The sequence below is a fragment of the Corvus brachyrhynchos genome, unplaced genomic scaffold (genome assembly GCF_000691975.1).
Source record: "Corvus brachyrhynchos isolate BGI_N302 unplaced genomic scaffold, ASM69197v1 scaffold305, whole genome shotgun sequence".
Classification (NCBI taxonomy): Eukaryota; Metazoa; Chordata; class Aves; order Passeriformes; family Corvidae; genus Corvus; species Corvus brachyrhynchos.
Genome location: NW_008239284.1, coordinates 1,737,800 through 1,763,377, shown reverse-complemented (window position 1 = coordinate 1,763,377; position 25,578 = coordinate 1,737,800). Strand labels below are relative to the sequence as shown.

At 50.3% G+C, this 25,578-nt stretch overlaps 1 long non-coding RNA gene across 1 annotated transcript in view; it reads right to left on the bottom strand.

Moving 5' to 3' along the window:
- Positions 1-20,000: 20,000 nt before the first annotated feature.
- LOC108448176 overlaps positions 20,001-25,578 on the bottom strand; it is a 16,672-nt gene continuing 11,094 nt past the window's right edge. The window contains exons 2-3 of the long non-coding RNA XR_001863972.1: positions 22,166-22,252; positions 20,001-21,515 (exon numbers count right to left, since the gene is read on the bottom strand). This is a non-coding gene — a long non-coding RNA (uncharacterized LOC108448176). The remainder of the gene's footprint in view (positions 21,516-22,165; positions 22,253-25,578) is intronic.

The window sequence follows — 25,578 nt, the reverse complement described above, 5'->3', positions numbered from 1 at the left end:
CACCTCCACCTGGAGCTCCCAGAGTTTGCTGGGGATCTTCCAAAGCCAACTCTGAGCAATACAGGAGAAAAAAATCAAATTAACCCAATCTTCCTGTATTTACTCCTCAGGTAAAAATCCTTTGGAACCTTTAACCTTGGAACACACGATGCTCTTTTAGCAGGGAGGGGATGAAAGGTTGATTTCTCATAAAGTTTAAGGTTTTTCCCTGAGCAAGTTTGACAATGGCAACACGGAGAGATTTGTGGCTTTAAAGTCCTGGTCTACCACAGTGGAAAACAGAACTTGCACCCCAGGGCAATTTGTGACATTTGGGTTGGGTTTTCTTTGCTTTAAAGTGAGATGAAAACCAGAAATATGGAAATTCACTGGATGAAGATGCCCAAGATTTTTTGATTTTTTTCTTGGGGAAAAAGGTGAAACAAAAACTTTTGTAATTTCTAAAGAAATGTATTTCCTCTCCAATAGCTGAAAATGCCTCCCCTGTTGATATTTCTCTGTCTCCAAATGAGGTTTTCCTCTAAAACATAAAGCTCCCATTAAAAACACCCAATTCCCATTAAAAACACCCAATTCCATCTCTCATAGATTTATTGTTTTAAGTGAACACTCATAACACTCATAGAATTATTGTTTTAAGTGAAAAGGTTTTGCCCAACCTCCAGTTCAACAGCAGATCCTGAACCCTAATTAGCGACTTTCTTTTAATAAACATTTTCAAACCACTGCCCAGAAGCAGAAAACCTGTAATTATCATTATTTTGATTCCCTCAAAATGTGTTTTTATTTTGGTATCACAGTGAAAGGAAGAGGAATGAGCACTACAACCCTCGAAGGCAAAGGCATTGCATCGTGCAGGAAATATTTGTGAGCTTTGCGCATACTTTTGCCACTGACAAGAAGCCAAAAAATGACTCAGACGATTTGTCAGAGGAGAAAATTTGCAGCTGAGAGCCTTGAACGCATGAACTATGAAATGAGAGAACGAGAGAGAATTGGGAAACGTAGCAGCAAGCAAAGAAATAAATTTAAAAATCAGAAAAACCCTCCAAATTTTACAAGGTGGTTTCCCCCAGAATAGCTTTTAGGTCATCAAAAAGGCGAACAAAAGATAGAAGAAGCTTAGGGAAGGTGAATGGCAGAGGAAAAGTCACCCACAAAATTCCTCGGTTTGTCTTTCTGCTTGATTTGCATAAAGCAACATCACAACTCCCAGCTGTAAAGGGACCACAGGGTGAAATTGTGGTTAAAAAAAATGAGGCAGACCAAGCCAAGACTCACAAAAACTGGACTCATTCCAAGCACAGCAAATTATTGACACTGGCTGTAAAATCGGGAGCTTTTCCTCCCACTTTTTGAACAGCCAAATTAATGTTTGCCTTGACCTTTAGCAGAAAACATCTCCAGCAGCCTCCCAATCTTCAGGGACCACGCAGCAACATCACCACATTTACTTTCTTCCCTTTTTTGGGGTTCTTCTGAAGCCTGTAAGCCAGAGCTGCTCCCTGGATTGAAGCCTCGACAGGACCATAAATAATTCCCTTGTCTCGTGTTGCATTTCCCATCCCTAATTGCCTTTGGCTTGCAAAGGACACGATGCTCTTTCCATTACTCCTGGCTGAGGGTTTTTTTTTTTGCTCAGTGAGATGTTTCTGCAGAAAGATTGCTGGAGGTAACGGGGCCTTGGGGAAAAGCTGGGAAATTCGGGGGTTTCCTGCTATTTACTCTTCTCCTCCTCTATCTCACCGATGAGATGGAGCAGGGGTGGATTTATAGTGCCTGGAGATAAGAGCACATCCCTCTGATGGTTTCCATCAGGGATGCAGGAGTTTGGCAGAGCCCTCCAGGCACTGACAGTGTCACACCCCCTGCCAGGACACACCAGGGAAGTCCTGCAGCAGCAGGAGCCAAATTTCGGGGCATGCTGGAATGCAGAAGTGGGGTGTGCCAGCCAGCAGGGCCAGGAGACAGAGGCACCACAGACCAGGGCTTCAACAGAGGAGTTTCACTGACCAAAAACTCCTGACGTTACAAATTTGGCTCATGATGTTAAGCAGAGGGGAGGCGTGGAGCTTTTTTGTTATTATTATTTTCTATTTTTCTCCTGTGTCAGTGAAAGCAAAGATGGAAGCACTCAGGGTGTGACCTGAGTCCTGCCAAGGACAAGTGTCCCCTGCCCTGCTGTCCCCTCACCAGGCAGGATGGAGTCCAAAGAGCCCTGGACACACTCTCAGCTTGGCTTTGTCACCTTCAGCCAGGGACACAGAGCTCCGGTGACACCAGAACCAGGGCCTGAGGCATGGGCAGCACCAGCACAGTCCCCAGGGGCACTCAGAGGGAAGGTGAAAGGACAGTTGCAGGCAGAGCAGCTCTCAGGAGGCACAGCCAGAGGAATTCAGAGCTGGGAGATGATTTGGGGGCTGCTCAGCCTGGAGAAGAGAAGGTTGCACGGCGACCTCACAGCAGCTGCAGTGTCTGTAGGGGCTGCAAGGAAAGTAGAGAGGGATTCTCCATCAGGAACTGCAGGGACAGGACAAGGGGGAATGGGAACAAAGTGAAAGAGGGGAAATTTATGTTATATATTGGGAAGGAATTCCTGGCTCAGAGGGTGGGCAGGCCCTGGCACAGGGTGCCCAGACCAGCTGGGGCTGCCCCTGGATCCCTGGCAGTGCCCAAGGCCAGGCTGGACATTGGGGCTTGGAGCAGCCTGGGACAGTGGGAGGTGTCCCTGCCCATGGCAGGGCTGGCACTGGGTGATTTTTAAGGTCCCTTCCAACTCCAAAAATCCCATTCTATGATTACCTTTAAGACCTTGGAAAACAAATCCTCAATTTAAGATTCTACCAGTGCTGCACATCGGATCTGTGGTACCTCTGGAGACATCTGGCTTTAAGAAATAAACACCCAACCCTTGCTCACCCTCAGCCATGTTTTCAGGGCCTGCTGAGCTCCCTCCCTAATTGCCAGTGACTTGTTCACAGCCCCAGAAGTCAAAAAGGTCAGAAACAACCAATTCATGGAGCTCATCCATGCCAAACCTGGGTTGGCAGTGAGAGCTCGTGATTTGCAGGTTCAATTTCCAGCACCCCTTTCCACTTCTTCAGCTTTTAAAATATCCCTTTTTTCTGCCTCTCTGCAGCTGGTCCTGAACCCCCATCCTCAGCAGGGAGGAGGAACTTGCTAAAGCTGATGCCATGATAAAACAGGAGTGCAAAAGGCTCCCAAGAGCACCTGAAAGAGACAAGGGAGGGGGAGAAGTTTTGAGCAGCTTCAGGAACATTGCAAAATATGAGTAACTTTGGCCTGGAGTGTGGAGAGAGGGACTAAGGAAACCCCACATGGAAACATGAGAACACATAAAAGCACCGGCTCTCCCTCAGGAGGGTAGGAAACAAACACGAATGCTTTCTTTGCTAGGACAAGCCAAAGCAGCTCTCCACCAGCCCTTCCAGAAGAGTTTGTAACTCTATTCAGTGAGTGATGCAAACCTGCCTGGGAGTTGACAGTGCTTAGAAGGAAAGCAGGAGGATACTGGCGGTGGTTTAAAGGGAACAAAGAGAGGGTTCCCTCCCCACTGCCTCTTTTGGGTGTCAATTTCTAGTGAAAAATCTTCCCAGAACAAAGCTGAGTCACGAAATAACATCACTGTGAGCAGGGCTGCTGCACGACACCAGAGCCAGAACTTCCCACTGTCCCATCCCCCAGCAGAGCCCCTGGATGCTCAGGGATGTGACAGCCCCAATTCTCTCCCCCAGCACAGCCCCTGGATGCTCAGGGATGTGACAGCCCCAGTTCTCTCCCCCAGCACAGCCCCTGGATTCTCAGGGATGTGATAACCCCAATTCTGTCCCCCAGCAGAGCCCCTGGATTCTCAGGGATGTGACAGCCCCAATTCTGTCCCCCAGCAGAGCCCCTGGATTCTCAGGGCTCAGGGCGTTCACAGCCCCCATCCGCTCCCCCAGCAGAGCCCCTGGATGCTCAGGGATGTGACAGCCCCAATTCTCTCCCCCAGCAGAGCCCCTGGATGCTCAGGGATGTGACAGCCCCAATTCTCTTCCCCAGCAGAGCCCCTGGATGCTCAGGGATGCGACAGCCCCAATTCTCTCCCCCAGCAGAGCCCCTGGATGCTCAGGGATGTGATAACCCCGATTCTGTCCCCCAGCAGAGCCCCTCGATGCTCAGGGATGTGACAAGCCCAAATTTTTTTTGTCATTCCATGTCTGCTGAGAGGAAAAAAGCACAGAACAAGGTTTGCAAAGAACTGAGTATTTGCTCAGTGCAACCTGACTTAAAGATTGAGTTGGATCTTCCACCTGGAGAGTTCAGTTTGTGAGAGAACAACCCCAGAAGAGCCGTGATTGCCTGTGACACAAGGAGAAAACTCTTCCTGGATAGCAAATGGCCTTTGATGTCTCTCAGATCTCTTATCAAGTGATGGGCAGAGGATGTTCTTATCTTGGCTGGATCATGCCCAGCGTTCCTCCACCAGTCCCAGGACCAGCTGGGTTTCCCCTCAAGTGTTTCTGTTCAGGCTGGGTGGGAGCAGGAGACCCCATGCTGTAATGGTTAAGAAACCTAATTCCATTTCCAATTTAAATGCTAGGAAAATCAGCTGATTTTCCTTTTGGTTCCAAGGTCTCACCCAACTCCAAAGTGCCCAGCTTGCACTGCCAGGGGTTGAGTTTACAGGAGGAGAGGGAACGGCCTCAGGCTGGGCCAGGGGAGGCTCAGGTTGGACATCAGCAGGAGTTTCCCCGCGATGGAAAGGGTGGTGAGGCCTTGGAAAGAGCTGCCCGGGGAGGTTTGGAGTCCCCACCCCTGGAGGTGTCCAAGAAAGGCCTGGATGTGACACTCGGTGCTCTGGGCTGGTGACAAGATGGGGATTGGGCACAGCTTGGACTCTGATCCTGGAGGGCTTTTCCACCCCCAGTGATTCCATGACTCTATTCCTCTGGAGAACCAGCCTCCCTGACTTCACAAACAGGGAGTTCATCATCCTTCATGAATTGTTTCTGTGTCCCCTCACTAAATCCTGCTGTGTGGGGAGCCCCAAGCACACCTTGCCCCAGGGGCCCTCCCATTTCCTCAACAGTACAAACAATTCCAGAGCAATTACACACAGAAACCTTGAAATGAAACATTTCCCCATCCAAGGGCACAACATCTGCACTCAAAGAGCTCCACAGCCTCTCCCTTCCTGCACAAACAGCATCCCACATAGGGATTAATCATTCCTCAGGAATAGCACAACCAATTTTAGGGGTGTTGGCACCTCTCCCACCTCCTCCAGAGCAGGGAACTCAACACAGCTTGAGTCAACTTCCCAGGAGCTCTCTTCAAGCCCGTACTCATCACCTCCCAGGTGAGCAGACTTTTGGTTTTTCAGCTCACAGCACTTTCACTTTTCCAGCCTGGGCCAAATCAAACTTAAAGAGGAGGAGAAGAGCTGGCACTGGTTGAGTGTAAACCTCACCCCACCCCGAGCAGCACAGCTGATCAGGGCACAGCAGAACAAACTGATTTGCTCCCTTTTGCTGTAACAGCAAATTTGATTTGTTCTCCCATTCTCGGGAGTTAAGCGACGTTCTTCAGCATTTAAGAGTAAGAATACCAAAAATAAAACCAGGAAAAAAAGCAAAACACAACAAAATCAGATCACTGGTTGAACTCACATTCCTTTTTTAGCACAGAATCTCCTTTCTGAGAACTCCCCTGTTAAATAAAACAATTTTCTGGCTTCTCTGTCTGTTTTGGATATGAACTTGCAAGGAGAGAAGTGGCAAAACACCCCTGAAGCAGCAGCACTGCCCTGGCGCTTGCCCAGGAGCTGCACTCAGAGCTTCCCAGGTGCAGAGCAGGTCAGGCCAAAAACTGTTTAAAAAATACCACATTTACAATGAAAAGGGCATAAATTCACCACCTATTTTCTTTCCTTCTGCTGCAGAATTGGGGTTTTACTTGCATCCTAGCAAGGTGCAAAAAAAGAAGGAAACACAATCCAACAAAAAGGAGGAAAAATTAAATGAGGCTTCAGCAGTGTGTGGAGCCACCTGACATTAAACACAATTTTAACCAAAAAACCCCCACTTTTCTGTGCAGAATCAAACCAGGAACTGAGATCTAGACCAAGTCTGAACCCAGATACATGTTCTGTTAAAGACACCAGGGTGGTTGGGCAGATGAACATATCTTTGCTCACGGATTTGTCCCTCAGCCTTACACGAGCTGGGTGTTCCCGTGAAATTCCCACAAGTCTCCAGATCAATGGCACTGGAGCAAAACACGTGGGGCTTGTCCTTCAGGGTTGGGTGACAACAACTGCACAGCTGAAATCAGATCCAGAGCAGCTGTGAGCATGAACTAAAGGTGAGAAATAAATCTGAGTGTTGTCCTCAGTGAAGCTCCATCAATGATTCACCCACGAAAGAGAACCAAAGGCACAGAGACAGAAACAGGGATTCAGCTCAATCCCAAAGTTCTGCTCACATCCATAACCTAAATCAGGATCTACCACAAAGAAAACTCCTTCTGGTGGCACTTCTAGTTTCCAAGAGTGGTGGGAAGTTTTCAAGCTGCCTTGTACAAGCAAGAATTTCTCAAAGTAAGTTTGTGTCTGCTCATCCCCAGCATTAACTGAATGAAATGAGCATTTTCCCTTGGCTTGGCCTGGCTCTGGCATTGCTGCAATTATTCATGAGGCAACAGCTTGAATTGCTTCCAGCTGAAATTATATAAAGCTGTGGATAATGAAACCTCTATCAGCTCTAAAGCAAAGGATTTAGTCTTTATTATACCTGCAGGGACTTGAAGTTCTTTACTGAAACTTAGAGAGGGAGATGGGCTAAAGAAACTCTTGATGAACTTGAAAATGTTTCCGAGGAGTGCGGAAAATTCCTTGTGTCCTTCCCTAGAACACCCCAAACTAAGCTCTTTTGGAAGTAATAAAGACTTCTCTTTAAGAGTATCAGGCTCTGAAAGAAATCTCAGCAGCATTGATGGTCTCATCAGGATTTCCATGAATTCCTGACTGCACAAGGTGCTGCCATGTGCTCAGCTCAAGGATTCCAGCAGAGCCCTGCAGCACGGCCCGAGTCAACTTCAGGGGAGGCATGTCTCAGAACATCACTAAATGCAGCTTTCCACTCCCAAGCTGAGAGGTTTTGTGGTTCCTGTAACACCATCACCAAACCCAGGCTTTTTGCACACGTGTAATAACCCAAAAAGCAACGTCAGGTATGGGAGCAGAGCATTTCTAGCTGTGGTCTCCCGTCTGATACTCTGTGGGACACATTTCGTTTTCCATTCAGTGCCAAAGGCACATTTTATTTTCATAAAGCTGTTCAGCCCAATTGCATAGATTTAAAATATCCTACAATGATGATAGACCTCAACAAATGAGCAACTAAAATACACATCCTTAATTTTCCCACCTCACTGAAGACCTGCACTGGGCTTTTAAAGCAGGAAAGATTTCCAATGGCAGATGCAAGAACTGAAACAATTCTATCCTCTCCTCAAATGTTATTCAGCTTTGAAAATCCCATGGATTAAGTGCTGATTTAATGTTGTTTTCTTTGTTCAATGTTGATTACTCATCGGGAACTGCAGTGATAAGACAAGGGGGAATGGGTTCAAGCTGAAACAAAAGGCAGGGTTAGATGGGATCTGGGGAAGGAATTGTTCCCTGGGAGGGTGGGCAGGCCCTGGCACAGGGTGCCCAGAGCAGCTGTGGCTGCCCCTGGATCCCTGGCAGTGCCCAAGGCCAGGCTGGACATTGGGGCTTGGAGCAGCCTGGGACAGTGGGAGGTGTCCCTGCCCGTGGCAGGGGGTGGGATGATATAAACTTTGAGGTCCCTTCCAACCCAAACCATTCCATGATTCTGTGATTCCATAAATCCTGCAACTGCACACTCCATCCTGCTGGAGAATCTCAAATAAATTGGCTTTTCCTGTTCATATCTGCATGTAGCCAGTGGGGTTTCCTTAACGAGGAAAATTCAGTGCACAGTAAATGAAATTCACTCCAGAAAGCTCCAACACCCACCCCAGGATGGAGCAGGCACAGAACTCCTGGCTCATGGACTCCATTCCCTGTGGATGTCCCACCCTGTGCTGGATAAGGGCTCGAGCTCAGTTCTGCTTTAGCATAAGGGTGAAAAATCACATTTCTCACCCTCCTCAGGGGACTTTTCCATAATTAAACGAAAAGCAGCACTAAATAACCAAACACATGTCTCGTATCTGTTCCTTTGGCATTGACAGATGTTCCTGTTTCAGTCCTGGAGTGAAAAGGAAGCCAAGCTCCACTCAGATTTTGTTCTCTAAATGCCTCACAAACGCCAACAGATGCCAATGCAAAACTTCCCAGACCTTTCCTGCGGGTTCCCTTTGTAAACAGCTCCTTCTGGCAGGAATGTGGGCATGAGATCAGCAGTGCTGGGAATCCCCACATCAGAGGGAGCTCAGTGGCTGTTCCCCAGCAGAGAAACATAGGAAGGGAGGAGGGATATGTGAGTTTGGGCTGATAGGAAGCCGATTCCTCTTCCCAGAACCCACAGAGGGAAGAGAAGACAGGTCCAGGGAAGAGGGAAAGGCTCAAAGGGAGCCCAGAGAAGCTGCAACAGCAGCAGAGCAGCCGATGTTGTAATCCAAAAGCTGCCTTGCCTTTTACCTTGCCCTGGTGACATCCACATCCCGTGGTGTAATTTCCACACTCCTCGCAGACCAAGCTGAGATTTATATCCCCAGGGTTGAGTCTGCAGGAGAAAGCTCATGGAAAATGTGAGTTTCTTGCCCACAAGGAAGAAAGCAGACTCATATAGGGGAGCGGGGTGGGAAGCAGATAAGGCTGCCCTAAGCAATGAGTGATAAAGAGGATGTGCAGAGACAAATATTTGGAGCTTCTCAAACAGGAAAAGCAGGGGAAGGTTGGAAAGAAAATGATACATTTGAAATGAGGTGGCTTTCTGCTGTGCTATTTGAATAATTTTCACATGATGTAAGGCAGAAATGATGTGTTTTGCTCTTTCTGGGATGAAGAAATTGTGTTTTTCAGGGTGACGCCCCCTGTTTGTTGCCATGTGGAGTCAGAGCCCGTCATTGAAGGTGAGGCAGAGATATGAAGGCACTGAGAGGATGCAAAATTGCCGTGTTCCAAAGCACAGTGATCACAGACAGGGTGGTGCAGGGCCAGAGCCACAGCCCCTCTCTCTGGAATAAGCCCTTTCCACCCAGATTTCTGTGCAGGATGCGAAGAGCTGGCTGGGGGTGACCGCCCTCAGCCACAGCCAGCCCCTCCTGCCCCAGCTGCACAAGTACCACAGAGGTGCTTCGGTCCAAACAGTGAATAAACCATGGGAAATGGGGGAGATCAAGGACCTCTCCCAGGCTGTGAGTGCCCAAGTGACTCCTGCAGACCTTTCAGCAAGGTTGAGCTGTTCAGCCCCACCTCATCCCTGAATCCTCCAAACCATTTCCCTCTGCTCTGGGGCTGGCTGTGTGACACCAGCTTCCATCAGCAGTGTGGTCACTGCCACACAGATCCCGGGATGCTGGGATTTCCAGGCACTGCCCAGGAGCTGGTCCTATCCCAAGGGTGTATTCCCAAACCTCAGATGTGCCCTGAGCAGCCAGCAAAGCCCAGGCTCCTGAGCTACCCACCATGAAGTACCAGGTCATGCTTGAAAGAAACACCACCAAGGAGCTTCCAGTAAATGCTGGGAATCAGCACTTCCCAAAAAAAGTCACATTTTCCTTCCCTTGCCCCCCAAATAACTGAGTGGTCCCATGCCTTTGGAGTCAGCAATTGGTGGCAGAGGAACAGAAGGGTGAACCATTAATCAGAGACCTCTCAGATGTCCCAGGAAAAACAGTCCTGGGAGATAGAGCTGTGCTCCTGGCTCAGGGATTTTGGACAGCTGGGAACCTGGGATGCAGATCCAGGCTGTGGCCTGTTCTTATCTGCTCTCCCATTAATCCTTCTGGCCAGGGGCTGCCTTTGGAGCCAAGGTGGGAAAGCTTTAATGGGGATCCAGCTGCTGTAGTGGCTCTGAGTAATAAAGGTCTAATTTTGTGTGTTCCAGACAGAGCATCCAGACACAACAGAGCTGTTCCTGCAGGACCTCAGGAAAGGAGGAAGCACAGCACGATGGGAGTGATAAATCTTGTGAAGGAGTCATTACTGTAATGAGATTACAAAACAACCCAGCTGGTCCTTAACCTTTAATCCCAGCTGAGGGAGGAACACAGACCGTGGGCTTTGCCAGGAGCTGTGCATGCTCTGGGCTTGTGCCCTGACATCTGGGAAGAGGCATGACATGTGATGCAGGACTGGCCACAGCCTGTTCTCCCTCAGAACGAGGGGTCCCAGCCTGGAATCCACCTCACAGCACACCCCAGAGTGAAGAAGAGGATGAGCTGCTCCTGTCTGACACAGCTGCCAGTGGGACGTGGCTCTCACTTTCATCCTCATGGGGAAGGAAAGGTCCCCAGCCTTTGGTGTGATTCATTCCCAGCGTGGTGACATCACCTTGCCTTGGAAGGGTCAGAACAGGTGAAACAGAAGCATCCCGAAGTTGGGATGTGTGGCAAACCCAGGCAGCCACAGGCATGCCAGGAAATCATCTCCAACTGGGGAAGCTTGAGTTTTAAAATAACTGATATTGCACCAGGCCCACAGACTGCCATGGGCAGGAACTTCACAGCCCGGCTCAGGCAGCACACAAGTGAGGAGGTGACAGATGGACTGCCTTGTCACAGGCACCATCAGGACACCGAAGAGATGCTTTGTTCCCCTTGTTCTCCATTTCAATCAGTTCTCTTCGGGCCCACCCACAGACACTGTTCAGCCATGGCTCTCCCTCATGTGCCACCATCATCCCACTGGATTTAACTCTCTGCAGCACCGGCATGTCCCACCATTATGTACACGCTGCCACAGGGATTCCCTGCAGCCTGAGGCCTGTGAGGAGGAAGAAGATGAGATTAGGATAGGTTCCAGCCCAAATAATACCATGCTTATATGATAGGAGGGAAAATATCTGGTGCAGACTAGCAGTAGCTAAACCTAAACCAAACCCCAACCCTAACACTAATCCAAACCCCAACCCTAACCCTAATCCCAACCCTAACCCTAAACCTAAACCTAACCCCAACCCTAACCTCAAAACAAACCCTAACCCCAACCGTAACCCTAAACCTAATCCTAAACCCAACCCTAACCCCAAAACAAACCCTAACCCCAAACGTAACCCTAAACCTAATCCTAAACCAACCCTAACCCTAACACTAATCCAAACCCCAACCCTAAGGACGAGAGCTGCAATGTGAATAAAGGCTCCCAGACGAGGACGGGTGCCAGCCACGCTCGTGGCCAGCGCTGTCACAGCAGCTGCACCTTGTCCCTGCCTGCAGGAAGGAACAGCTGTGAGGAGCAGGGTTGCAAAAGCCCTGAAGGGGAACTGCTCTTTTCCCGAGCGCATCCGCCAGGCATCGAGCACAGAAAGGGGAACCTGGAGAGAGCAGGAGCCTGGCAAACGCAGAAATGCCACAGAGAGGGGGAGGAGGTGAAGCTGAGCCACAGCCACCCTCACTGTGAGTGTCCTGGTCCTGGGGGAGGAAGAACAGCACAGCTGGAAGGGTGTGCAGCCAAGGAGGGGGTTAGTCCAGGACTGAGCTGGGTTTTACTGATCTGGTCCAACACGTGACGGAAATGAGGAAAATGTGGTTGCTTTTTTGTTACTACATCATTTCTGCCACCGGTCAGCTCAAGGGCTCAGGAAGCTGATGGAGGTGGACGTTCTGCAGACTAAGGAGAGCTAAATTAAGTCATCTTTTTGACATGTGGAATGACTTCCTGAGTTAGCAGGACAGGCTGGAGGTTCCAGCAGCGTAGATCTGGCCCAGGAGGAGTTGCTAGGAAGAGGAATCTGCCAGGAAAAGGCTGAGTAAAACCATCCCCAGGTCAGGCATTTTCAGGCAGTGGCTTCCCAGCTGGGCTATGGAATGTTGGAAATGCCAAGGGCAAGGGTGTTGCTCTCTCTATTAGTCACACCTCCAGGCAGGTGACAGAGCACAGGCACCCTCTTGGAAGGACCTCCATGGTTTCAAGGCAAAAACTGCCGGGAGAGCCACAGTGAAGTACTCTGGACCATATAAACCCTGGAGCCATTTATCTCCTTCCTCCCTGGATCGATCCTATAAATGCTGAAGCCTTTATACCCCTTTTCCTCTGGACCATATAAATCCTGGAGCCTTTTACATCCTTCCCTCTCTGGATCACATAAATCCTGGAATCTTTTATATCCTTCCCTCTCTGGATCATATAAATCCTGAAGCCTTTTATCTACTTCCTCCCTGGATCAATCCTATAAACCCTGGAGCCTTTTATATCCTTCCCTCTCTGGACCATATAAATCCTGGAGCCCTTTATTTACTCCCTCTCTGGATCATGTAAATCTTGGAACCTTTTATATCCCTTCCTCTCTGGATCCTATAAATCCTGGAACCTTTTATCTATCTCTATTTCTCTGGATCATATAAATCCTGGCAACCTTTCATATCCCTTTTTTTCTGGACCATATAAATCCTGGAGCCCTTTATCCCTCCCTCGCTCTTCCCAGACATTTGTGATGCTCCAGCCAAGCTCCCAGCTCAGCGTGGGGCACATCCCTCACAGTTGGTGCAACACTTTATTTCATCTCCTCCCTGATTTAACACCAGCACAAACCTCTGAAACAACTCAGGTGGCCAGAGAAAAACAGAGGCTGCAGCAACTCCTTCTCCTACTCCTGATGCTCAGCTCATAAATTGGCTGCAATAATATTTTAGTTATAAAAAAGAAGTGAAAATAAAGCTTTGCCATCGATCCCAGCACTGTTTTTCTAAGCAGTGAACTGAGTTTTGCTCAAGCCTGCCACTGAGCAAAATGGGAAAAACAATCACAAGGCTGAAGCCTGGGCGAAGCTCCCGGTGTCAATATTTCTGATGAAGATAAATTCTGTTGGTAAAAAGCAAAGTTCCAGGCCTGAGAAAAAGGAGCCCCAAGCCATCAATATTGATAGAAATTGGGCCAGCAGCCCAATTCCTGCAAGGGAAGGGGGATTCAGGAGTGGGGAAGGATGGGAGGTGGAGAGGCTGGAAGTGAAGCTCCACAGGTCTGTAGGAGAAATGAAGAGAAAGGGGAGGAAAGGAGGGGGAAACAGTGTTCAAGGGAAGAATTTATGGGGATTCTGGGGGTCAGCCCCTCCTCAGGCACCTGAAAAAGGACTGAGAGAATTAAGGCAGTTGCCAAGGCTTGAAAATCAGCCCCTCTCTGGGTCAGTGAGGTGCAGGGGCTGGGCTTTTCCCCATGGGCTCCGAGGCCAGGTCACAGCCCAGCATAAGGGAGAGACCGTGCTGAGAACCCGGACTCAGAGATGTTCCTGCCCTTTGGGAAAGAGCAAATCAAGCCAAGCTGTGCAATCCTGGTTCATCCCTACATTTGTGCACCCAGCACAGGAGATGATTTCAGCTCTCACTCCTGTGTGTCAGCCCACCACTCCTCCATGTGGTTCCCCTGCTCTGCCTCCTCACTGGATGGTTTTTGCTGCTGTTCCTGGGATTTCACCAATTAACACCAAGTGAAAACCTGTCCCGTGGCAGCCAGGCCTCGTTCATCCCATCTGCCTGGGGTGAGCCAGAGGATAACAGGGTTAAACTCCAGCAAGGAGATGCGAGCTGGGCATCGGAAAATGTGCTGGTGGTAAGAACAGGATGTCCCCAGAACTGGTTGATCGGGCAGGATGAATTCTCCTGCAGGCTGGCCCTGAGGTTTCTCACACCAAGGAACAGAGGATCCATTTGCTCTTCACTATTTTCCTCCCTGGCAAAACCACTTTGGGCACCCACCCATCGCTCTGCTCCCTGCCCTGCAAGGTCGGGCACTGGATCCTCCTCCAGATGGGATCCACTCCACCTGCTCCAAAACCAGCTCCCATCCCTGATGGCAGCAGGAGCATGGGGTCACTCCTGTCCCTGCCAGGACTATGCCAGGGTCCCCTCCTTTCCCTGCCCCTCTGGTTTAGCCAGAATTATAAAAATCCATGAGAAACCTCTGGATTTGTACATTTATTTTTCAGCTTTAGATAGCGGCACTGGGAAACAACTGCATTTGTCACTCACTGAATAAATTTCTATTTTCCACCCGTTGTAAAAATCAAACCCATTATAAACTTTTTTTTCCATCCTCAACACAGAGTAAAAAATTGGCAGGGGAAGGTTGTGGTGTCAAATTAAATCTTCTCATGGAGATTAAACTTTTTTTTTTTTTCCTTTTTTAATCAAAAGGTATCTAAATTTAACTTTAACTGGAGCCTCATTTTGAATTGTAACATTGAAACAGTCCACACTGGAAAAATGTTGACATGCAGCACTCCGGGCTTCAAAAAAGAAAAATGAGAAAAACAATGAAGAATTTGACAGATTGCTTTGGTTGTCCTAAATTTGAAATTTCAATGGATAAGCTGTTGATAAAAATATCTTGTCCAGTTCTAATTAGCACCATCACCACAAGCCAGGGGCCATCACTACAGTCTTGGGTTCTGAATAAAATGTAAGAGTGAAATAACTGCTAATGCAAAGAACTTTACAGTCTCCTTGCCAGGATGTCACAGTTTCCATAATTCTCCATCGTTTTTTGCCTTCCCAGAGTAAGAGAAAAGGCTGCAGCAGCAAAGAGCAACCCAATTTTCCAGACTCGATGAAGACACAAGGAAGGACCCATGTGCTGAGGCTTTTCCCGTTTTACCCACGGAGGGAGGGAGCAGGATGAGAGCAGAGCCTCTGGAAAGGGGGCACTGGTTGTCAGCTGGAAAGTGCTCACAACACCCAGTGTGATGCTGACTCGTTGAATTTAATCAGTCTTGTGTCACTTAATTCAAGGAAATTTAGTTAAACCTCAACTAAATCGGTGAAGGCCAAGCAAGCCCTAGAAACAGGGTGGGGAGCTGACTCTGCTGAAAAATTGCTGATGTCTGGAACCACTCAGAGTTCATAAACTCATACATTTACACCTGTGAGGCTGCCTGTGGGGGCTGCTTAATGAACTTGACTAATTAAAACCAATTCACGTTCAGGAGGGATGTGCCAAGGGGGGCATCGTGGGAAGGCAGCACCAGCTCCTGAGAGAAACCCCTGTGGATGGGCAGGACAACAAGGGGATCATCCCAACAAGGAGATTTTCCTTCCCAAAGCAAAGCTCTCCAGTTCCATCCTCTCTCTGAACTAATTAATCTGGACACAAATTAACAAATGGGGCTCTTATTGCCCAGATCCTTCTCACTGGTACTTGCTCTGGCTTCATGGGAGGTGAGGTGATTCAGCTCAGCCATGTGCCAGTCCCAAAAGTCCCTCCCTGGTTCTCCCTGGCTGCTCCCCCCCTCCTGCAGCAACAGGAGCCCTCCAACCTCTGCATCTGCTCAGCCTCCTGGGAGAGGGTGAACTCAGATCAAAGGCTCGTCCTCATCCCCAGGACATCTGGGAACAGATGGGCCATGAACCAGCTTGGATTTCCACCAGGAAAAAGTGCTGGAGATCCCAGGGAATGAAAGAGGAGAACCACACGCAGTCCTGGAAATATTTCCTTTCATTCCTCAAATGCCGGGAAATGCAGGGACCCGTCCCATCCACACTGCAGGCTGCTGAGGAGATGTGTGCAGACATGAGGGAGTGGTTCAGGTGAAGCATTCCTGAATTTTCACTCTCTGCAGATATTCCAGGCATGTTCCCGTGCACGGATGTGCCAAGGGAAGGAAACCCCCAGCGCTCCTTGCCAACCATTCATGGCAAAGTGTTTCCCTGAATGACCTTTGGGCAATTTAGCTTTTGATTTCATATTTACTTATAATATAAATGAAAGAGGAAATGTCATAAAGGAGAATAACCTCAGCTAATTGGTATGTACTGCTGTGGGAGTAAATCCTTGTTCTCCATTATTGAAACTTCCATATCTTACTAGAAATTGAATATTTAATCTTGCCAATCCTAACAATATCTTCTCAGAGTGGTGGGCACACATCTCTCACACACCCACCTCAAAAATGTTTTGTTAAAAAAGAGTAAATCCATTATTTGCTCAGCTGTCCCATTCCCTGGTGGGAAAAACCCTTTTTTCTTAAACAATCAAACCAGTGTGGTTTGCAGTGCATTTTAAACAGTAAAAGTGTAAAAGGAAACCAGAATTTGGGGTGTAAAGTCCAGCCTGCAGACAAGGAACACCTGAAGTGCTGACTCAGGTGAGTCTCTCCCTGGGAAAACCTGCTTCACACCTGGGTTTTGTTCAAGCTGACAAAGCCAGACACTTAAAAATGAAAGAATTGCCTCTCACACTTGCTTTTGTGGGTGAGAAGGGAAAGCAGAGCTGGTCCTGTTCCCTGCAGTGGCTTTGGGAGTTCGTGCTCCAGCAGCTGCTGTCGTGTGAACGCTCCCACAGCTGCTCCCTCCTCACCACAGAGCAAAAATCCTCCGTGCAAGGAGCTCCCGAGCCGGCTGAGCCTGGCTGGATTTCCTGCTTCCTTCATCCCGATGGAGTGAGGAGCTGCTGGGGCACCCCGGGGGAAAACAGCTCTGCTCGAGCAGCAGCCTGGAGGGAGAAGCGGAGAAACCTCTGCGGAAACAGCTCCAGAAAGGGAGGCAAGATGCCAAAGGGGCGATGACAGAACAGAGACCCTGTCCTGAAGGGTTCCCTGTGCCTGCACAGCACCAGGGGACAGCGGGAGGACACTGCAGTGGCATCCCTGTCCCCATTTCACAGGTGGGTTTGTGGAAGTTAAACTTCTCCCTGTCACTCACTGAGGCTGAAAACACCTTGGGAAGACAGGCACCTGTGCAAAAGCAGTGCGAAACCCAAGCAGTGGAGCATTTCCGCTGCTGGGAGAGTTCTGCACTCGCTGCCTGCCAGAATCAGCCAGGGCAGATGGGCAAAGTGCTGAAATCAGGTTTAATTTTCCCTGTGGGGTTAAAAACTCACCTGCAAACATGTCTAGGGCTTGTGCTTTGTGTGGTGTGGACAGCTGTGTGAGCAAGAGCTTTTTCTACCTGAAGAAAAGCCTGAAGCACATAAGAAAGCTGCTCTGAAACAGCTCCTTGTGCTAATATTTGTAAAGCATTTCCAGCCTGCAGGAGCTCCCAGAATCCATGGATCCCACCACAGGAAGCGGCTGTTTCCCTCTGGGACAGGGCAGGTAGAGTTTGTGCAGCTCAGGATTATTCCATGCTGTTTCTAGGCATGGAGAGGAGGCTGGTGTCCCCCCCCAAAAAAACCACTTGGTGTTATTCTGTGTGGAAAAGTGCATTTTAAACAAATTTCCCTCCACCCTCCTGTTCTGCAGCTTGGGCATAGCCAAGTGTGAGCTCTCCAGTGCTGTTTGAGGGGTTCTCCTTCCTTCAGGAGAAAACTGGAAGCTGTATTTGCTTATATTCTAAAGAGGCAGAGCGCCCAGCAAGCGGAAACAATGAGACAGAACTAATTAAATTTTAAGATTTATCAGGATGGGCTTTTTTCCTTGCATCCTGCTCTGCAGTACCACCTGCCCCAGCACAGCAAAAGCAGCAGTGGGATGTTCACCGAGGCAGCAAACCCCCCCTCCCAGACTGCAAAACCCCACAGCAGCCTTGCTGCTGTCCCCAGTGACATTTCACCACCCACAGCCTCAGGACAACCCTGCTCCCAAACAAAACCTTCCCTCAGGGATATCTGCACGGCCACTTGGATGAGACGAGTTCAGAGTCAAGTGAACAGTGGGTGCCTCTTGTAATGGAAAGGACATTTCTCTCACTGAGAGAGTTTCCTGGCTCTGACGTAACTGGGAGATGATTTCTCTGTGTGTCAGCTTTACTGTCAAGCCACAGCCCTGTGCTCACCATGAGGGCTCCCGTTTGCTGTGTCCACACCAGGTTTTTCCAGCTGGCATTTCACACCCGAGTGTGAAACCACTCCCTGAGTGCCCAACACCTTCCCAATCCCAGGCTGTTCCTGCATCTCCATCCCAGATGATGCAGCCAAAGGATGCAGGGACTGCAGGAAATGGGTTCTTTTCACTCCAGCCACCTCCATCCCAGATGATGCAGCCAAAGGATGCAGGGACTGCAGGAAATGGGTTCTTTTCACTCCAGCCACCTCCATCCCAGATGATGCAGCCAAAGGATGCAGGGACTGCAGGAAATGGGTTCTTTTCACTCCAGCCACCTCCATCCCAGATGATGCAGCCAAAGGATGCAGGGACTGCAGGAAATGGGTTCTTTTCACTCCAGCCACCTCCATCCCAAATCCTCGGCCTTCCATCTCTGTTTGTTGGGGCTAAAGGTCAGCAGAGGTGATGGGAAGTGAGGAAGAGGTGCAAAGCACTCTGCGTGTTTACCTGAGCACCAGAATCTTCTGGAGTTTGCAAAACCAGGCCGGAAATTGCTCAATCACAAAATTTCTATTCTTTCTCCTTCCAGTCAGGCTAAAAATAAAATAAAACTCTTGTGCCAGGCTCATTTCTGCTGCAACCACACTCTCTCAGCCGAGTTAATGGGTGAGGATGGGCCTTTACCATGTTGTTTTTCAGTGGTGCAACTTCCAGTCACAGCCAGAGCAGGGAAACGGAAACCAGCGGTGAGTGAGCCAGCCCAGCACTGCTCCCCTGGGCTCCTCACCACCACCATCTCCCCAAAATCCACCTCACCTTCTGCTCAGCACCAACACCGAGGTGTCTGCAAGGCAGCTTTTAGCTGGAGGGAATTAGGGCAAGATCCAGCTCAATCTGATGCCTTAGGTTTTAACTTTTATATTTTTCAAATCCTGCACTGCCTGGTGTGTCACTCTGGAGTTTCTTGGAGCCTGTTCACTTCTGCTCTCTCGTGCTGGGCAGACATAACAAAGCCTCTCTGGCCCTGCTCTCCAAGGACACCCAGACCGTCCCAGGCCCAAAAGTATAAACCAAAGAGCCTCTAAGGGGGGCAAGCTGAGGGGAAATTACGTCATTAACTGAAGCTTTAATTGGAGAATTAACCCTGCTATGCCAATGAACCAAACCTATAAAAGTGTGAAGAACTCGTGACCTGGGGTCCATCCTGGCAGTGGCCTCTGGCTCCCCACGGGTACCTTTGAAGGCCTTTCAAATAAATATCTCCCTTTATTCCCTTACTCCTGTCTAGTCTCTGTTTTTGGGTGGTCTCTCAAGGCATCAAATCCCACTCCTGTGAAGTCCAGGCTTTGTGTTTAGGCTGGATGCAGCTTAAGGAGGTTTGAGGCTCCTACAGCCTTTCCCTTCCCAATCTTTTACAAAATTGGCATCTAATTTTGGGTTTGTTTGCCTGGAGATGATGTATTTGTCCTGGAAGTCCCATGAAGAGCAGGGAAGACAATTTGTTATTTCACCAAGAGTGAGAAGGAGCATTCATCAACCTGATGGACAAATAGCCTGTGCTTCCACCCCAGCAGGGCTACAGCTGCAGGTGCTGTCCATGGTATTCCTGCCCATCCCAATGAGGTGTAGGAGACAGGAATATGGGATACAGCCAAGACATCAGGCTTCTGCCTGGACACTTTTTCCAGTCATTTCCCCATTCCAGTGCAGTGAGCTCCCACACAAGGGTATTTTTTTGCACCTGAATGCCCATCCCAGCATCACCCCCCAGCTGAGCTCAGGGGCAGGGCAAAGCCCACAGCATGGGGACGTTTTGCTGTAGCAGGTCACAGAATCACAGAATATCCTGGGTTGGAAGGGAGCCACAGGGATCGTCCAGCCCAACCCCTGGCCCTGCACAGACCCCCCAACAGCCCCACCCTGGGCATCCCTGGCAGCGCTGTCCAAACGCTCCTGGAGCTCTGGCAGCCTCGGGGCTGTGCCCATTCCCTGGGGAGCCTGGGCAGTGCCCAGCACCCTCTGGGGGAAGAACCTTTCCCTGCTCTCAGCCTGAGCCTGCCCTGGCCCAGCTCCAGCCATCCCTCACATCCTGACTCTTGTCAGTGTCACAGATCAGCATCTCCCCCTCCTCTTCTCCTCACGAGGAAGTTGTAGGTCCACAGACAGCGACATCAGCTCTGGCAGTCCTGAGCTCTGCTGGGAAGAGCACCTGAGCAGCCCAGGGCAGGGCTGGCTGTCCCCCACAGCAGCTGAGGACGCTGCAGAAGCCACAGGATGACCTGAGATGCCTCTTGAGAGAGCCTGGGTTGTGCTGAGAGGTGGCTGTGTCACTGGTGGTGTGAGGGGAGAAGGGAATAGGGTCCAGCTCGGGGGTTTAGATACCAGCAAGTCCCGAGTGCCTTTGAGGAACTTTGTGCATGGCCCTGAGCCCGGATGTGGCTCTTCCTTTGGAGCACCCTGTGAACTTCCCACCTCCCCCCACGCTGCCTCCCATCCTTCAAGGATGTGTCTGCACATCTAAGGGATGCCAGAGGGCTACACTCAAACACCAAACCTGGCAGAGTCACTTCCAAACAGACCTTTCGGAGCCCCCGTGCTCTTGCCACACACGGGAGAAGCTGCTCCCATGGAAAAGTCCCACTCCAGCATCGTCTGACATCCACAGCTCCCTCCACAGCCACAGCCGTGCTCACAGAGACATCTCTGAGCACAGCAAAACAGAAACCTGTCCCTGCACAGCACCACTCCAGCCTGTTTTAACACAAACCTCTCCAGCTCCTGCCAGGTGAGGGATGGGTTCAGCCGAGTGGAGAAGGTTTGGGTCTCCCTTTTCAGCCTGCTGCAGAGCAGCGTGGATCAGCCCAGGGCCAGCTGAGGGGGTGGCTCAGGCAATCACGGAAGGATCTGGCTGCATCCCTGCAGGTTCCATGCTGAGCCTTTCCCAGGGCCATGGAAACGTCTAATGTGAGCAAAAGGAATCAGCTGCAGATGGTTTCTAACGCAGTGGAACCTGTTGCTGTTAATAACTGCAGGCTAAATCTTACCTGGCTTGGAGCAGGCACCTGCCTTCCTTCTGCTTTTAAAATAGGGTGAAACCACCAACATTCTGGCATTGCAGCTCAGAGCTTCAGCCAAGAGGTTTAATGGTTATTCTGGTCCCAAAGCCACAGCCAAGCTCAGAAATCAGAGCAGCACCAGAAGCCTGAGCTTCCCCCGGTGTCTGTTTTGGGTGTGGACTTGCTGCTGTAGGTTTAGCTCAAACAAGAGGGACGTGCCTAAGCAGGGCTGGATTTTCACTCTCTAATGAGCATTTCAGTGAGAGGTTACTGCTCTGCCCTGTGTGACGGGAGGGTGAGAACTGAGGCAATGAGGTGACAGGCGAATTCCTTCTGATAAACGGGAACAAGGCTCCGTGGGCTGTGCTGTCACAGGCTGGAAGGAGATAAGGCTCAGCTCCCACTGCAGAGATTTCATGAGAGTTGATAATTTAAAACCCTTGCAATGTCTAGCAACAGTAATTACATTTCATATCTCGGATGACTAAAAAAGATTCTCCAATATCTTATGGTGTCTGTGACGGGGAGAATGTGGAGCTGAGCATTCCCTTGGGACAGGACGTGCAGATCACTGGGGAAGAAAAGAGTGGATAAGGTTAGATTGATGTGCAGATCCTGAAGTTTCTCCAACTTTTGCCTGTTTTTCTAAACAGTTCTGAGCTGGGGAAGAAAAAAAAATAAAGTTCAAGGACACTTCATTAATGCATCCAAAACAACAGAGCTGTGACCTTGAGTTTCTGACCTCTTATTCAGTTACTGCAAATGACTTCAGCAGCCACCTCTTAAATCATCTCAGAAAATGCGTGGAAATATTAAGCAACAACAACAAAAAAAAAACCCCACCCCATCTTTCCATTCAGTCAGAATTCACACATTTACAAACATCTTTTGGGCTGAACCAAAAGCGAATAACAATGGCTCCGAGCGTCATCCGCAGCTTTGCGGTCCCGGCAAAAGTCCCCTGGCTCTCGCTCTCCTCTCTCGGTTACAAGTTCACAGAGAGCAGGTACAGGGGACAAAGCTTGATCAGGAAACAAAATATTGGGTGGAAGGGAAATTCAACAGCCGAGGGCCATGGTTGTGCTGAGGTCGGGACCACTTCCCAGCACCCCGCACCGCTGTGACCTTCACCCCAACCACACGAGAAAGGGCTTTTCACACCCTTGGGCCTGAAATGACTGACTGCTGACTCAGGCAGCAGCCGCTGGCACAATTACTCACTCTGTCCCTCCTGCTGGTTTCTCTGCTCTCGTTCTCTCTCCCAGGCACCGGGAGGCTCCTCTGGCTCTGTACCTTCACCACCAGCTCCTGCCAAAGGGCACAGCAGTCAGAGGGGACACAGGGGATTGAGCCCAAAACTCTGCGGGACGATCAAACTGGTCTGTGTTGGCTCACGTGGGGGGTTTTTTGTGAAGATGTTTTGTTTTCTTGGCTGTCCTTAACAACTCTTAGCATTCATCCTTTCCCAAAAATCCACCTGGTCAGAGAAATACTCACGGTCCCTGCAATAAATGCCAATAAATTTGTCTCTTCAGCATCTCTGTGAAGTGTGAGTCCCTCTAGCATGGAAAAGGAAGGCCAGAGCTTGGGGGATGGGGAATGGGGTGGAAGAGCAGAAATGAGCCTTTTGTCAGACATCCCACCCCATCCTTGGCACTGACCCCAGACCACTTCATGGACCTCGCCTGGGACCCACCAGGGCACTGTGGGGAGATTCCCCTGCCACAATCTGGGTGAGCTGCCAGCTCTCGAGCACATCTGGGATTTTGATGGATGTTCCTCTCACACCACTGCGACCCCAGAGCTTCTCCTGCTTGACAGAGACACAGGAGCCTCCTGACACTGAGGTCCCTCTCCTTGGGACCCCCCGTGCTGTCCTTGCTCTGGGATCCTCCATGCTCTGCTGGCCCTGACACCTCCCTTTCCCTTCCCACTGCTCAATTTCCAGCAGGCTCCTTTTTTCCAGGAAGGTGGGCAGTGGTTTCCAATCAACCAGAGCCCCAATGGCTTCATTAAATTAATTATCCCTTCAAGACCATCAGGCCTGAACCTTCTCTCTGGGTTCTTGTTTTCCCTCCTGTCACTGCTGTGCCATGCCTGACCCTCCTGCTGGAAGGGTTTCAAAAAGGCTGAAAAGGGTTTTTGGAGATGCATCCAAAGGGTTGTGCTCCCACAGGTGCCCCAGGGTAACCTCTTGGCAAGGCTGTGTACAAAGCCGTAATTAATTTATGCTGCCCCTGAGCCAGCTCTGCAGTCCTGCAGCGCAGAATTTTCCTCTCACTCAACTTTTAAGCTCTTAAAGGAATTGCCTGAATTCAGTGCTGAGCCCAGCAGAGACATCCTGTCCCCCAAAGCAGCATCTCTGGGGGATCACACTCCCTGAGGAGCTCTGCAGACCCCTCCCCACCGGCCCTCCACCCTCCCCTGCCTGCACAGGGATGTCTGGAGGAGTTTCCTGCCCCATCCCTGGGCAGGGAGGGGAATTCAGCCCCCCACGGGGGCAAATTCCTATTTCCCAGTGTGTATTTCAGCTGGTCCCTCTCACCCCCCTCTGGCACCGATATCCCATCACATCCCACAGCCTGCCCCAAACAGATCAAACCTGCCTTGAATCTTGAATTCCTCCAAGCATCTTGGGACCTGCACCAAATCCATCCCCTCAAACCCCACAGCAGCCCCAGAAACCTTGTGTCTCTTCCCTCTTTTCCACACAGCCAGACAGTTTTGCAAGCAGGAAGGGCTGATCAGGACGATCCTGCCAGTTCACCTCATCACCCACAAGATTTTCCTGATTTTGCTGAGATTTGGAACCACCCCAAGAGCCTTGAGAGGCTTCTTTGTTTGGCTGTGAGTGCTGGCTCAGCTTCTCTACTCCCCCACCTGCTTTGACACGAGCCAGAGGTGCGTGGATGTTTGCACAGGAGACACCTGAAAGGTGGATACACCAACAATCCGTGATCTCAGATATAAATCACACCTGGGTGCTCTGGTGCCTGACAGTGGCAGCTCTATCCATCAGCAGATCAATTATGCTAATCACCTTCATAAATAACTCTCCTGTTGGTATAATTAGGTCCAGCTGTGAGTGTGACTTGTCTAACGCGCTGAGGGGCAGGATCGTTCATCCAGCATGAACTTGGGTAGAGTTCTTAACCCTGATTTTTAACCTGATAATTTCACCCAGGAAAACTTGTTCACCCATTTGCCTCTATTGTTCTGCATCCACTGTACATTTTGAGAAACTTCATGCCTGCCCTTCCCCTTCTGAGCTTTTCCCCATCCCCAAATGCTGCGTTATCAAGCAGGACCCACTCAAACACCCAGAAACCACTGGAAAGCTGCTGTTGAAAAGCGGAGATGCTCGAAAATCCTGCAGCTCACTGTGGGCCAGGCCTGAGCTCCTGCTTTCATCACCAGCTTCCTCTGTGAGCACAAACTACGTCTGGCTCACGGTGCCCTGGCTTTGCCCACAGCTGGGAGAAGGAGGTGACGTGGTTTTGTCACTTGGGTGACTCACATGTGGTGAGTACTGTCGGGGCAGGGAGCTCTGTTTGCTGACAGGGCACTGGGACTCATCCAGCCCTGCCTGGGATGGGAGCAGGGCTGCCCACGGTCCCCACAGCTCCCTGGGATTGTCACCAGCAGCGGGGGAACGACGTTGCAGTCGTGTCTCCTGTCAGTGCTAAGAGCTCGGGGCAGAGGAAATAGGAAGGTGAACAGCCCAAGCAGGACCAGGGCCCCCATCAGGGTCATCTCCTGAAGGCCTGGAGATGTGGCAGACCCTCCAGGCCAAAAGCTTTTCCATGCTTGGAGTCCAGCCCAGCAGTTGTACCTAAGAAAAAGACATCCTCCTTTTGTACTTAAACTTTTTTGGGGATTGGAAGGGTCCTTAAAAACCATCTTGTCCCATCCCTTGACATGGGCAGGGACACTTCCCCTATGTCAGGTTGCTCAGACCTGGCCTTGGACACTTCCAGGGATGGGGCACTCTATAATTTTAGGATGATCCCATGATTTTCTGCAGACCCAGCTCCCCCAGACAAGCCCTAGAGCTCCGTGCAGGGAAGGGCTTAGGCTGGAGCAGCTTTATCAGCACGTCCTGATCCGTGTAACACCGCAGGGCGAGGTTGTGTCAGCGCTGCTCCCTGCACGGTGATAAGGCTGTCACAGATCCCTCACGGGCTGCACACACCCAGGGATGCCTTTATCACCCATTTCCTACTGATAAGGAGCTGCGACACAGATAAACCCGGCCTGCACTGGAGCCCCACGCGCATCACTGAGTGTGGTGCTGCTCTGTTCGAGCGGTGACTGCGCAGCAGCTCCTTTACAGCACGAGCCTGAGTCACTGAGAGCACGCAGCCAAGTGTCACCCATCCCCGGGGACACACGGCTTTTCCAGCCAGCCATCCCTCAGAGCCAAGGCCTGAGGAAAAAAATGTTCACAAGGATGGCTTTGCCCTTGGTGTGTGGAACGATCGGTGCTGCTGACACAGAGCTGAGCACTGGAAATCCTGAGCTGGAAGGGACCCACAGGGATCATCAATGCAGCCCCTGGCCCTGCCCAGCCCCCCCAACAGCCCCACCCTGGGCATCCCTGGCAGCGCTGTCCAAACGCTCCTGGAGCTCTGGCA